The sequence below is a fragment of the Pongo abelii genome, chromosome X (assembly GCF_028885655.2).
Source record: "Pongo abelii isolate AG06213 chromosome X, NHGRI_mPonAbe1-v2.0_pri, whole genome shotgun sequence".
Classification (NCBI taxonomy): Eukaryota; Metazoa; Chordata; class Mammalia; order Primates; family Hominidae; genus Pongo; species Pongo abelii.
The window spans coordinates 132,138,024-132,153,944 of record NC_072008.2 but is presented as its reverse complement, the minus strand read 5'-3'; positions in this window follow the sequence as shown (position 1 = coordinate 132,153,944).

Genomic DNA, 15,921 nt, shown 5'->3' with positions numbered 1-15,921 from the left:
ATAGTATATTCCTATTTGAATTTAAAATAAAGCAGCAAGAACAACTTTTGTGATCAGGTGTATTTGTGTGTGTGTTTGTGTGTGTGTGTGTGTGTGAGAGAGAGATTGTATGTGTGCGTGTGTGTGAGAGAGAGAGAGAGAGAGAATTAGTAGAAAAAGGGTATGAATGGATACCATTACATTTTCATAATTAGTTACTTATATTCTGTAATTGGTTACTTTTAGGAGGATGGAATTAAAAGGTGATAAAGAAAAGAAAACAACAGATGCCCATGGAAATACATTTTTGAAAGTACAAAATGTATTAAATTAAAAGTTTTAAAAAATTCACCCCCTTCTCACATCACCAGTCTTATTACTTAATAAGTTTTCTGTTGCCGGTGATTTTCACAATAACTATAAATAATATTCCGAAACTTGTATTTTAGTATGAACGATTGAGCTTAAGTGGTGTACTACAGTCTTTTGATCTTCCAGTATCTGTTAACTACCTATCAGTTTTATCATTCTCCTACTGGTTATCTTTATAAAGCCCTATTTCTTAATTTGCTAATTTTAAATGATAATCATTGACTCCCTAATAAGTCGGATGAGAAAGTCAGCACAATCTTTATCCCACCTTTTACATCTCTATTTGAGTCAATGTGAACTTTTTAAATAAATTGTTGATTTATAACCTATTAATCCTGCAATTTAAATATAATTAAAATGTCCATATTTACCTATAGAATGTGAAAATTATATAAATATGTATATTTACACTTTTCCATATTATAATTTTGTAAATATTATTCCCAATAGAGCCAAGTAACGTGACTGGTTCCACAGAAATTGGATATAGCTTCCTAAAAGCAGATGCTTCAAGTATCAAAGTCAAATTAATTCTTTTATTTTACACCCCATCTAAGGGTCAGAATCATGCCACATTTTAGTTTGCTTCATATTTGGATTATTATATTTTTGTAGAGCTTCTTTTTTTTACATCGTAAAAGACCAGATTTTCTCTTCCTTTTGGGTTGTTGACATAAGAAATATATGCCTTATTTGCCTAATGACTAAGATTATGCAAATTCTTAAATCATACTATTATATGACTTCTTTATCCATATTTTAAAATAAACTTTGCTTACACTGAAAACACTTAAAACATGAACCAAAATTTTATAGTCATGATAAAAATGGAAAAGATTTTACTGAGATTTTGTTTTGGAAAAGAAATCTAAAACTTTTTTATTTAATCTTGTATTGAACACAATTTATGCTTTAATTTTAAATATGCATATTTTTTGAGACAGGGTCTCACTCCTGTCACCCAGGCTGGGGAACATGGCTCACTGTTGCTTCGACTTCCTGGACACAGGTGATTCTCCCAACTCAGCCTCTCGCGTAGCTGGGACTACAAGAGTGTGCCACCTTCTCCAAATTAACTTTTTCGAACAAAAAATGAATGAAAATGCATTGATTTATAAGGAAAGATTTGTGCAGAATTTTCCCAACCAAATTATAAGATGATATTCTACTATATTACTCATTATACATTTAAATTCCACGGCACAAAAATAAAAAAAGGCAGTTTTGCAAAAATATTTATGAAGGCTTCATCTGTTTCTCAAAACATCTGCCTACGGCTGCATAGTATTCCATGGTGTATATGTGCCACATTTTCTTAATCCAGTCTATCATTGTTGGACATTTGGGTTGGTTCCAAGTCTTTGCTATTGTGAATAGTGCCGCAATAAACATACGTGTGCATGTGTCTTTATAGCAGCATGATTTATAGTCCTTTGGGTATATACCCAGTACTATGCAGCCATAAAAAATGATGAGTTCATGTCGTTTGTAGGGACATGGATGAAATTGGAAATCATCATTCTCAATAAACTATTGCAAGGACAAAATACCAAACACCGCATGTTCTCACTCATAGATGGGAATTGAACAATGAGAACACATGGACACAGGAAGGGGAACATCACACACTGAGGACTGTTGTGGGGTGGGGGGAGGGGGGAGGGATAGCATTAGGAGATATACCTAATGCTAAATGGCGAGTTAATGGGTGCAGCACACCAGCATGGCCCATGTGTACATATGTAACTAACCTGCACATTGTGCACGTGTACCCTAAAACTTAAAGTATAATAATACTAATAATAAAAACAAAACAAAACAAAACAAACAAACAAACATCTACCTAATAGTTTGACACATAAATTATCCTCTTGTAAAACGCCTATCATGCATTATATTTATTTATTTTTCTTCAATTTTTAACAGATACTCATTTACTAATGACTGTCACGCGATTGTTGCTATTTTCCAATAAAACTTTCATCGTGATGTCCGATATTTTTGCAACTTATTTTCCATTTAATTCTAATTTATTCTATTGATATTCTAATTTTAATAAAATTTAAACTTCTATTTCCTGCTTTCCAATTACTCTTTTCTTACAGCAACCTATTCTTTGTGAATGTAGGGATCATTTTGATTCTCCCAAGAATATTAATTAGAATAAATTTTAAAAGTTATTTTCTTCCAAGTTATCTCCGGATTAGTTGTTTTTTTGCGTGTGCTTCTAGTTTTTCTCAAATGTCTAATGACGCTTGGTTTTCCATTCATACTCATAAGAGATGCACTTGATGTATTATTACTGGTAGCTACCAAGCAATTTTTCTGACATTATTGAGGCAGTCTTTTCTCACAGGCTTCCATCCTGAAAGGAAGTCACATATAACTTCAAACTAGTGGGTTATATTTTAGTTTTTCTGGCAGAAAACAAATGAGGATGGCTCTTCTCTGGAATATCAGCTACCATAATAAAAGCACTAAACTCTTCCTGGCAGGTTTCTCATTTCTTTGGAAAATGGCACTTCAGCCTCAACCTGCTGCTACTGCATATATAGAGGTGATGCTAACCTACATGGCCATAGCCATTTTACAGAAGCTACCAGTCTCAAAAAAAAAAAAAAATCAATGATTTTACTATATCCTTTTTTATAGTATTTTATTATATATATCACATACATAGATTACTGTACATCTGTTTATAAAATATTGATAAACATAATATATTTCTTATTTTTGATATAAAAAAGTAAAACTGGACATTTTAATGTTTTTGTGTGCCATATTAAATATGGATTGCCTGGGATGATCACACACAACCTTGGAGACCAATGCTGTACACCATCAATCATGTTGTTTTATAATTCTATTTCCTTTCCACTTATCTGATGATAAGCAACTCTTACCTCTTCTGCAGCACACTGTGCATGTCCTGAGCTGTGGCTCTCTCCATTCTATATCGTCCATCAATATGGTCCCACCTTTCTCCATGTTCCAGAAATATGTCAAGGCTCTGGTCTTCTGATGCTTCTCATTGGGCCTTCAGTGATGTCCAGTAAATTTATGGACTTAATATCTTTAGTACTTCATTATTATTATTCAGAGGGGTTTTGCAAAAAAAAAAAAAAAGAAAAGAAAAAAGACATAAATATGTGCTGTCTGTCATCTTGAACCAGAAACTCTATCAAGTATTTTCATTCTTACTTCTCAGATTAGAGGGCTCCATTTGTATTGTTAGACTATAGGCATTCAGTGATGTATCCAAAGGGAAAATCATTTTTATATTAATTAATAAAGATAAATACCCTAGTGTTATAACCTTGAATACAACTAGTAGGCAATGTCCCTAAATTGTGACATTTTTTATTTTAAAGAGATTATAAATGCTGAATTCGAGTAGTATTAAGAAAAATACATGGTGTTAAGGAATTTTGTTGGATATAAGGAGCTTTATAATGCAGCATTTCTAGATTAAGATATAATATTAATTATTCAGTCTATTGTTAGTGTCCTCTCACACTTGCAGCCCCATAATAACAAGCATCCTCTTTAATGTTCAGGGCCTGCTGTGCCAATAGTACTTTTAACAAAACACATTGGCTTTAGGGTTTCTGACATGGCTTCACACTGAGATAAACACAATTAACAAGATCAATCCAAATTTTGGCCCTTTTGTAATTGTTTATTAATGGGATTTTGAGATTACTTTTTTTAATTTAATTTTTTTTCAAGGGGTTGTTATTTGCTGTGTGCTTTTATTTTTAATGCCTGGATATTATCTGTTTGATCCATTTCTCAATGGCAGGAAGGCAATAATTACCCTTGTAAAATGATCAAAGGATAATCTTTCCTAAGGTCTTTGTAGCAGAACAATTATAGAGAAACTATGTTAGTTACAATAGGTTTGAAAAGCAAGTTATTCATAAATAAATTTAATGTTCAAAATTATGTTAGCTTTTGTTTAACATATAGGAGCACCATATACTTTTTATTTACTTATTTATTTTTAATTTTTGTGAGTGTGTAATAGGTATATATATTTATGGGGTATATGAGATATTTTGATACAGGTATACAATGTGTAATAACCACAGGTAGATAAATGGGGTATCCATCACTTCAAGAGGGTATCCCTTGCGTTACAATCTAAGTGTACTATTATTTTTTTATTTTTAATTTTTATGAGTGCATAGTAGGTGTATATATTTATGGGTATATATATATGAGATATTGTGATACATGCATACGATGCATAATAACCACATCAAGGTAAATGGGGTATCCATAACTTCAAGAGTTTATCCCTTGTGTTACAATCTAAGTATACTCTTAGTTATTTAAAAATGTACAATTCAATTAGTACTGACTATAGTCACCCTGTTTTGCTCTAATTTTAAACCATGCTATCACTTGTCATCACTGAACTCGCAGTATGTGGCAAACCACATTATCTACAACAAACTGCCATGGAATAATGGAACAGCCATTGGTTTTATTTTTTTATTTTTTTCTTTTCTTTTTTTTAAATTATACTTTAAGTTCTAGGGTACATGTGCACAATGTGCAGGTTTGTTACGTATGTATACATGTGCCATGTTGGTGTGCTGTACCCATTAACTCGTCATTTACATTAGGTATATCTCCTAATGCTTTCCCTCCCACCTTCCCCCATCCCCCAACAGGCTCCCGTGTGTGATGTTCCTCTTCCTGTGTCCACGTGTTCTCATTGTTCAATTCCGACCTATGAGTGAGAACATGCAGTGTTTGGTTTTTTGTCCTTGCCATAGTTTGCTGAGAATGATGGTTTCCAGCTTCATCCATGTCCCTACAAAGGACATGAACTCATCCTTTTTTATGGCCGCGTAGTATTCCATGGTGTATATGTGCCACATTTTCTTAATCCAGTCTATCATTGATGAACATTTGGCTTGGTTCCAAGTCTTTGCTGTTGTGAATAGTGCTGCAATAAACATACGTGTGCATGTGTCTTTATTGAAGAAATGCTCCTCATCACTGGCCATCAGAGAAATGCAAATCAAAACCACAATGAGATGCCATCTCACACCAGTTAGAATGGCGATCATTATAAAGTCAGGAAACAACAAGTGCTGGAGAGGATGTGGAGAAATAGGAACACTTTTACACTGTTGGTGGGACTGTAAACTAGTCCAACCATTGTGGAAGACAGTGTGGTGATTCCTCAAGGATCTAGAACTAGAAATACCATTTGACCCAGCCATCCCATTGCTGGGTGTATACCCAAAAGATTATAAATCATGGAACAGCCATTGGTTTTAAAGACAGTTGGATCTCAGCTCCACTACTAAGCTGTGTGACTTTGAGCAAGGCTTAACCACTATAAGTTTGAGTTTTCTCATATGTAAAATAGGGGTAATAACTATCTCCGAATTGCTCTGGTGGTTAAATGAGATAATACATAATATATAAAGTGATACAAAATTGTGGTAAATTTCTGGCTACTCAGCCATTCAATGTACTAGAATTTATTTTATTCTTCCTTCTTTAAGTGGTGTACTTGATAGCTCAGACAACTTTTTTTAAGCCATGCCAGCATGTAGCATTTCCAAGAACTCAGGCCAGTGGTAGATCTACTGTTTCACATTTTAAAATGTATGAAATTTGGATTCCTATAGGTCATCTGGAAAAAATATATCTATAATACATCTTGTAATCCAGAAAAAAAGATAAAATAATATCAGGTAAACGTAATAATTTCATCAGGAGCAAACATACTGGTTGCATTCTGAGGAAAAAGCAAATAAGGATGTCAAATAGTCAAAAGAACCCAAAAGGATTTTTAAAAATATGGATTCCCTAGCCCCATCCCAAACATATTGAAACAGTATATTGAAGAATCAGAATTGGACATATGTATTTTTAAAGACCTCCTGATTATTTTGAAGACTGGCTTGGTTAGAAGTCACTGAAATAAGAGACATACAGAATGTCTGTGCTATAGTGCTCTTATCAAATCAGATTGTCAGACTGCTGCATATTTAAATAATATTATAGTTTCCCTGTAGAAATGCCTAGATAAATGCAAAGTTTCATACTTTCTATCTACTTTTTTCCATGGTCACTATTAATTGAAAAGTTTATAAATTCTGCCCTTATATCTTTATTTGGTAAAATTATCCAAGACACTGATTTGTTGCCTAATACTTCTTTTTTGTTTGTTTGTTTCTTGAGACAGAGTTTCACTCTGTCACCCAGGTTGGAGTGCAGTGGTGCGATCTTGGCTTACTGTAACATCCGCCTTCTGGATTCAAGAGATTGTTGTGCCTCAATCTCCTGAGCAGCTAGGATTATAGTCGTGTGCCACCATGCATCTAGCTAGTTTTTTTTAATTTTAGGAGAGATAGGGTTTCACTATGTTGGCCAGGCTGGTCTCAAACTCCTGGCCTGAAATGATCCACCCACCTTGGTCTCCCAAAGTGCTGAAATTACAGGCATGAGCCATCATGCCTGGTGCCTAATACTTCTTATATGAAGTATTACACTAATATTTATCTCAAAGATAAGGACCTAGTCAGAGAGGTTGCCTTATCTGAAAATCTGTTCTTCTTTTATTAGAGAATTAGAGTTAATGCATTATTATTTTTATTTCTTTAATTGCCAGTAAGCTAAATACCTCTCTGCTACCTCCATACTAACCCCCATCTATTATTGGCTGTTATGTATTTCCCCTGCTTTAATAATTTTAATACATCTATAACTCTTGTTAAAAGTCATCTAGCTAAAAACTATTTTAGAAAGAAAATGTGACAGAAACAAAATATAAATGTAATGCATTGGTACTCCTAAGCACCACGAACCTCACTAGCTAAAATTTTCTCTGTAAACGCATGCCCCAGTATTGACTTTTTAATGCTTCACTCATTTTCCACATAGGCTGCTTATAAACAGATGCCCTAATGAAATTTTCTGATACCAGAGTCTTGTAGAACACTCACATGTTTAATTATACCCTAATTTCTTTTGCTCTTAAAAAATAGAACTTTAAAACTTACTTAAAGAAGTTGTTTAGTATATTATGGTGCTAGCAAGTATGTAATCAGATAGTTTTGGGAAGCAGGGGTAAATTCAAGAAGGAATATTGGCAAGTTGAGTACCTTTGCATGTGAAATCACAGGAAGTCATTTAATCTTGCTTTATATCCAATACTCCTTAACTGGCTTGAGAAGGATAATGGGGATTTCATTTGACAGCTTAGGCCATAACTACTTGTTACACCACACTTCAAGAACGTCAATGCTACTCTACTAGCCCATGTTAATGCCTTTCCTTCCTCTCTTCTCCTGTTCTCTCTTCTCACTTTTTCCCCATCACCATTTTTCTCTTGTTACTTTATGATGCTTGTTTGTCTCTTCTTTTTTCTTTATATTCCATAATAATATTTCTGTTACAGGATCTTTGGGGTGTTGCTTTTCTGGCTGGAAACCTCTGTGGCTAGTGGTGTCTTTGCCTGAGTTCTTTTTTTTTTTTTCTTTTATTATTATTATTATTATTATTATACTTTAGGTTTTATGGTACATGTGCGCAATGTGCAGGTAAGTTACATATGTATACATGTGCCATGCTGGTGCGCTGCACCAACCAACTCGTCATCTAGCATTAGGTATATCTCCCAATGCTATCCCTCCCCCCTCCCCTCACCCCACAACAGTCCCCAGAGTGTGATGTTCCCCTTCCTGTGTCCATGTGTTCTCATTGTTCAATTCCCACCTATGAGTGAGAATATGCGGTGTTTGTTTTTTTGTTCTTGCGATAGTTTACTGAGAATGATGATTTCCAATTTCATCCATGTCCCTACAAAGGACGTGAACTCATCATTTTTTATGGCTGCATAGTATTCCATGGTGTATATGTGCCACATTTTCTTAATCCAGTCTATCATTGTTGGACATTTGTGTTGGTTCCAAGTCTTTGCTATTGTGAATAATGCCGCAATAAACATACGTGTGCATGTGTCTTTATAGCAGCATGATTTATAGTCCTTTGGGTATATACCCAGTAATGGGATGGCTGGGTCGAATGGAATTTCTAGTTCTAGATCCCTGAGGAATCGCCACACTGACTTCCACAAGGGTTGAACTAGTTTACAGTCCCACCAACAGTGTAAAAGTGTTCCTATTTCTCCACATCCTCTCCAGCACCTGTTGTTTCCTGACTTTTGAATGATTGCCATTCTAACTGGTGTGAGATGGTATCTCATTGTGGTTTTGATTTGCATTTCTCTGATGGCCAGTGATGGTGAGCATTTTTTCATGTGTTTTTTGGCTGCATAAATGTCTTCTTTTGAGAAGTGTCTGTTCATGTCCTTCGCCCACTTTTTGATGGGGTTGTTTGTTTTTTTCTTGTAAATTTGTTGGAGTTCATTGTAGATTCTGGATATCAGCCCTTTGTCAGATGAGTAGGTTGCGAAAATTTTCTCCCATTTTGTAGGTTGCCTGTTCACTCTGATGGTAGTTTCTTTTGCTGTGCAGAAGCTCTTGAGTTTAATTAGATCCCATTTGTCAATTTTGGCTTTTGTTGCCATTGCTTTTGGTGTTTTAGACACGAAGTCCTTGCCCATGCCTATGTCCTGAATGGTAATGCCTAGGTTTTCTTCTAGGGTTTTTATGGTTTTAGGTCTAACATTTAAGTCTTTAATCCATCTTGAATTGATTTTTGTATAAGGTGTAAGGAAGGGATCCAGTTTCAGCTTTCTACATATGGCTAGCCAGTTTTCCCAGCACCATTTATCAGACAGGGAATCCTTTCCCCATTTCTTGTTTTTGTCAGGTTTGTCAAAGATCAGATACTTGTAGATATGTGGCATTATTTCTGACGGCTCTGTTCTGTTCCATAGATCTATATCTCTGTTTTGGTACCAGTACCATGCTGTTTTGGTTACTGTAGCCTTGTAGTATAGTTTGAAGTCAGGTAGTGTGATGCCTCCAGCTTTGTTCTTTTGGCTTAGGATTGACTTGGCGATGCGGGCTCTTTTTTGGTTCCATATGAACTTTAAAGTCGTTTTTTCCAATTCTGTTAAGAAAGTCATTGGTAGCTTGATGGGGATGGCATTGAATCTGTAAATTACCTTGGGAAGGATGGCCATTTTCATGATATTGATTCTTCCTACCCATGAGCATGGAATGTTCTTCCATTTGTTTGTATCCTCTTTTATTTCCTTGAGCAGTGGTTTGTAGTTCTCCTTGAAGAAGTCTTTCACATCCCTTGTAAGTTGGATTCCTAGGTATTTTATTCTCTTTGAAGCAATTGTGAATGGGAGTTCACTCATGATTTGGCTCTCTGTTTGTCTGTTATTGATGTATAAGAATGCTTGTGATTTTTGCACATTGATTTTGTATCCTGAGACTTTGCTGAAGTTGCTTATCAGCTTAAGGAGATTTTGGGCTGAGACAATGGGGTTTTCTAGATATACTATCATGTCATCTGCAAACAGGGACAATTTGACTTCCTCTTTTCCTAATTGAATACCCTTGATTTCCTTCTCCTGCCTAATTGCCCTGGCCAGAACTTCCAACACTATGTTGAATAGAAGTGGTGAGAGAGGGCATCCCTGTCTTGTGCCAGTTTTCAAAGGGAATGCTTCCAGTTTTTGCCCATTCAGTATGATATTGGCTGTGGGTTTGTCATAAATAGCTCTTATTATTTTGAGATACGTCCCATCAATTCCTAATTTATTGAGAGTTTTTAGCATGAAGGGTTGTTGAATTTTGTCAAAGGCCTTTTCTGCATCTATTGAGATAATCATGTGGTTTTTGTCTTTGGTTCTGTTTATATGCTGGATTACATTTATTGATTTGCGTATATTGAACCAGCCTTGCATCCCAGGGATGAAGCCCACTTGATCATGGTGGATAAGCTTTTTGATGTGCTGCTGGATTCTGTTTGCCAGTATTTGATTGAGGATTTTTGCATCAATGTTCATCAAGGATATTGGTCTAAAATTCTCTTTTTTTGTTGTGTCTCTGCCAGGCTTTGGTATCAGGATGATGCTGGCCTCATAAAATGAGTTAGGGAGGATTCCCTCTTTTTCTATTGATTGGAATAGTTTCAGAAGGAATGGTACCAGCTCCTCCTTGTACCTCTGGTAGAATTCGGCTGTGAATCCATCTGGACCTGGACTTTTTTTGGTTGGTAAGCTATTGATTATTGCCACAATTTCAGCTCCTGTTATTGGTCTATTCAGAGATTCAACTTCTTCCTGGTTTAGTCTTGGGAGGGTGTATGTGTTGAGGAATTTATCCATTTCTTCTAGATTTTCTAGTTTATTTGCATAGAGGTGTTTGTAATATTCTCTGATGGTAGTTTGTATTTCTGTGGGATCGGTGGTAATATCCCCTTTATCATTTTTTATTGCATCTATTTGATTCTTCTCTCTTTTTTTCTTTATTAATCTTGCCAGCGGTCTATCAATTTTGTTGATCCTTTCAAAAAACCAGCTCCTGGATTCATTTATTTTTTGAAGGGTTTTTTGTGTCTCTATTTCCTTCAGTTCTGCTCTGATTTTAGTTATTTCTTGCCTTCTGCTAGCTTTTGAATGTGTTTGCTCTTGCTTTTCTAGTTCTTTTAATTGTGATGTTAGGGTGTCAATTTTAGATCTTTCCTGCTTTCTCTTGTGGGCATTTAGTGCTATAAATTTCCCTCTACACACTGCTTTGAATGCATCCCAGAGATTCTGGTATGTTGTGTCTTGGTTCTCGTTGGTTTCAAAGAACATCTTTATTTCTGCCTTCATTTCGTTATGTACCCAGTAGTCATTCAGGAGCAGGTTGTTCAGTTTCCACGTAGTTGAGCGGTTTTGAGTGAGATTCTTAATCCTGAGTTCTAGCTTGATTGCACTGTGATCTGAGAGACAGTTTGTTACAATTTCTGTTCTTTTACATTTATTGAGGAGAGCTTTACTTCCAAGTATATGGTCAATTTTGGAATAGGTGTGGTGTGGTGCTGAAAAAAATGTATATTCTGTTGATTTGGGGTGGAGAGTTCTGTAGATGTCTATTAGGTCCGCTTGGTGCAGAGCTGAGTTCAATTCCTGGGTATCCTTGTTGACTTTCTGTCTCGTTGATCTGTCTAATGTTGATAGTGGGGTGTTAAAGTCTCCCATTATTAATGTGTGGGAGTCTAAGTCTCTTTGTAGGTCACTCAGGACTTGCTTTATGAATCTGGGTGCTCCTGTATTGGGTGCATATATATTTAGGATAGTTAGCTCTTCTTGTTGAATTAATCCCTTTACCATTATGTAATGGCCTTCTTTGTCTCTTTTGATCTTTGTTGGTTTAAAGTCTGTTTTATCAGAGACTAGGATTGCAACCCCTGCCTTTTTTTGTTTCCCATTTGCTTGGTAGATCTTCCTCCATCCTTTTATTTTGAGCCTATGTGTGTCTCTGCACGTGAGATGGGTTTCCTGAATACAGCACACTGATGGGTCTTGAGTCTTTATCCAGTTTGCCAGTCTGTGTCTTTTAATTGGAGCATTTATTCCATTTCCTGCATCCAGGAAAAATGAGGTACACAGACAAATGGAGGGTGAGCAACATGAAGAGAAGCTTTATTGAGGGTTACAACAGCTCAGAGGAGACCTGCAGTGGGTAGCTCCTCTCTGTAGGCAGGTCGTCCCATCAAGTGTTCAGCTCTTAGGAGAGAGGAGGCTTTGGAGAGGGTGGATCCTCTCTGCAGGCAGGTGGTCTGAACAAGTGTTCAGCTTTCAGCAGAGAGGATAGCTCCTCTCTGCAGCTGGTCATTCCACCAACTGCAGCTCTCAGCAGAGAGGAGGCCTTGGAGAGGGTAGCTTCTCAGAGGAGAGGAAGTGTGTGCCAAGGGTGCCAATAGGTCCATGGGAGACCATGGACAAATTGGAAAAGGCACCACAAGTCCCCACTCTGGTTGGCGGGTCTGGCAACCCAGTCCCATGGCCTAAATGTGGGGCCTTCACTGGGGACCCACACCCTTCCACCCAGGAGCCTGCCTGCCTCCTGCCACCTACCATGGTGTGCAGGCCACTCATGCCAAGGGGCACCTGCAGACCAGCATTAAACTGCCCTCAGCAACCCTCCCTTCCCCCTGTGCTTGTCAGGCTCCCAATGTCTAGAGGGGGGCAAGGTGGTAGGGCCTGAGCATGGGCATTACTGGCTGGGCTGTGACAGTGCCCAGGCTCGGCTCCAACCGTGTTCTGAGATTGGAGCAGGCACTAGGAGTGGGCAGAGGTCTTACAGCAGGACAAGGCACCTCCGAACCTACAAGGGTAAGGGCCCCCAAGAGCACATGGAGGCCTGGTTATATAACCCTGATGTGGGCACTGCAGTTGCATGGGGGAAGGAGGGCATGGTTCCTGCCCACTCCTGGTCCCCAAGAGAACAGGGTGGCCCGAGTCTACCACCCCTACTTGGATGGCTGCAGCTATGCCTGGGGGATAGGGCTCCTGCCTGCTCCCAGCCCCCAAGAGCACAGGGAAGCCTGAGTCTACCATCCAGAGTTGGGTGGCTTCAGCTGTGCCCAAGGGGGTGGGGCTGCTGCCTTCTCCTGGCTGCCACTGCTTTGTGGAGCATGCAGCTCTGGCTGTGCCCCCTCACAGCTTGGAGCAGAGTCTTGTGATCTTCGCTGGACCCAGGCCGGCATGCAGGGCAAGGACAACATGCCACGAGCTACCTCTATTACCCCAGTGCTCAGGGGCAGCCCTGGATGGTGCAAATCATGGCCCCAGCCCTGCCATTGGAAGTGGCAGGTTTGGTGGTCACCACGACATGGGGCAGACCCCGGGGATGAAGCCCCAAGTGACCCTGTGCAGAGCCTCCTCCTGAGGCTCAGGAATCCGGCACCCTAGGCGGGGTGGGCACAATGGCTTCCCTGCTGGCCAGGGCACCTCTCCCTCTTCCCACCCCAGCCCCCCAAGCATGATCCCAGGTCCGCATTGGCGCCCCTCTCTGCTCAATGGCTGCTCCCTGATGCACTGCTCCCCCACCAGTGGGCGACGTGGCCTGGCCTCATCATGGCAGCCCCCAGAGCAGAAGGCTGTAGGAGGGGCTGCCTCCTCCCTGCACCCTCCCTGCAGTGGCCAGAGTGATGGCAGCAGCTGCATCAGGCGGCCCACCACTGTCATCACGTATATTATTCAATTAGGCTCATTAGAAAATTAAGGACAAAGAGGTGCCTAATTCTGAAAGGATTGTGAGTAAGCTTTCTCAGAGGCCTCAAAATTCCCAGAAATGTTCCTGGCTCTATCTTGGATGTTGGAACATTGTTGTTTCACCTCATTGTTACATTTAAATATTTATACCAGAAAAAGTTTGCCAAGTTTATAGTAAGCAGAAAAGAAAATAAATTCATTATGCTCAGTGTGATTAGTTTTACCATATTGTCTACCACAGGGCAGATGTTTGTTTTCAATATTCATTTTCTTGGATCAGTCAGGTAGACAGCTGTTTTTTTAAGGGTATGTCTGTTCATTTATGTTCCTTTGAATTGTAAATCTATCATCATATTTACTTTTAAAATTTCGGCCTAGAGATCACAATTCTATCATTGAAGAAAATCTTTATATTACAACATATTCAAAAAAGCATATATAATTACCTGCTCTAGACATTTTAAACACATGCAAAAACTATGCACAATAAATTACCTTAATTTATCAGAGGTTAGATAAAACAAGTTTCTGTTTTATGTAGATGCAGTATGTCCTCATAATTCCCATGCAAGATAAAATATTGCTACCGACACACCATCATAAAATTATACAAGTGTGCTTCACTTTATGGAAAGGGTATATTCCTGCCAGTATGGGTGCAGGTAGGCATATGAATTTCCATCCTCTGATACAATCATTTGATAGTAAGTAGTTGAATACATTCTTAGGCTGTGTGTGCAAAATGCTAAAACATCTGGCCAATCCTATGGGGAAAAATCAAACATAATTTGGCATCATGTAGCCTAAACAGAGGGTTGATTGAACTTTTTCATTTTTGCTGTGAGTTGTGTAGACTTTGCATAGACTTACTTAGAAGCAGTACAAAACATATTTAAGTTTTGTTTTTAGTTGAGTGATATGAAGCATGATCATTTAAACTAACCAGTGATTTTAATAGAAAGTTAAAGGAAATTACATAATATAAATAATAATAGATAAGTGATTATTGTTGTGCTAATATTTTATCTGGTTTTTTTTAAGTTTTATTTTTAATATTGGCAATGCCATGAAACATGACTTCTTTTTCCTGGAGGAAGGGGTTGGAAAAAATTTCAACCAACCTGTTCATACTTCCTGAGGAATGTTAAAAAGCAGAAAATTATATTCTTCTAGGTATTCAGATGCCTTCCTTTGTTACAATCAAATACTTGGACAGAATTGATCACTTGAACCTCATTATCATCTTATGTAAACACTCACAGTAAAAGGGAGAAAGTCAACCTTAAAAAATAAGATGCAATTATATGTGTCAAAATTCAGATATGTCTGACATTAGACAGCATATGAAATTTTTGTATTTGATATGAAATTATAATTTTGCTATAGTGTTTTATAAATGCTGGGCATTTTCTCATTGCTTTCTCACAGAAAATTGTATCACTTTTAGATTAGTCTGTTTTCATTGAAAAGAGGAGAAATGGGAAGTGTATGTAATACACAGAATCTGTTTCTTATAGAAGGCATATGCTAAATACTTGCTAAATTTATTAACTATTCAACATTTTGTCAAAATAATGTGACCTATTAACCAAATAATTTATCAAAAAAATTAATGTAAATCATATTACACCAACATACTGATAGAGGCCCAATGAAGGGACCTTGCCCCAAGCCAGATAAAAATGTTATAGTCAAGAAAAGAAAAATTAAAAGGAAAATAAATATTTGGGGGCATATTAATGATGCTTTATTTGTTCTTGTTTTGTTTAAAGAGGTTTCTGTCTCAGAGGAAAAAATAGTTCAGAGCACCTAATTCCATTAAAAACCTAAACATATCAAACCTGTCAAACCAATGATATTTTCTATAATAAAAAATGACTTGAACCATTTTGTTAAGCCTCAGTTAACTCCATCCTTAATAAAGACAAAGAAACTATCTCTAATCCATTTAGTCTGTTACTAATGGACTCATCATTGGAATAGAAGTACCATAATGACTAATTTCAGAATACAGATATATATACTGTGTCAAAGAAGTCTTTCATAAGTTCTTATTTCCTTTATTTCTTTTTTTTAAATTTTATTTTATTATTATTATACTTTAGGTTTTATGGTACATGTGCGCAATGTGCAGGTAAGTTACATATGTATACATGTGCCACGCTGGTGCGCTGCACCCACTAACTCGTCATCTAGCATTAGGTATATCTCCCAGTGCTATCCCTCCCCCCTCCCCCCACCCCACAACAGTCCCCGAAGTGTGATGTTCCCCTTCCTGTGTCCATGTGTTCTCATTGTTCAAGTCCCACCTATGAGTGAGAATATGCGCCTACTCATCTGACAAAGGGCTAATATCCAGAATCTACAATGAACTCCAACAAATTTACAAGAAAAAAACAAACAACCCCATCAAAAAG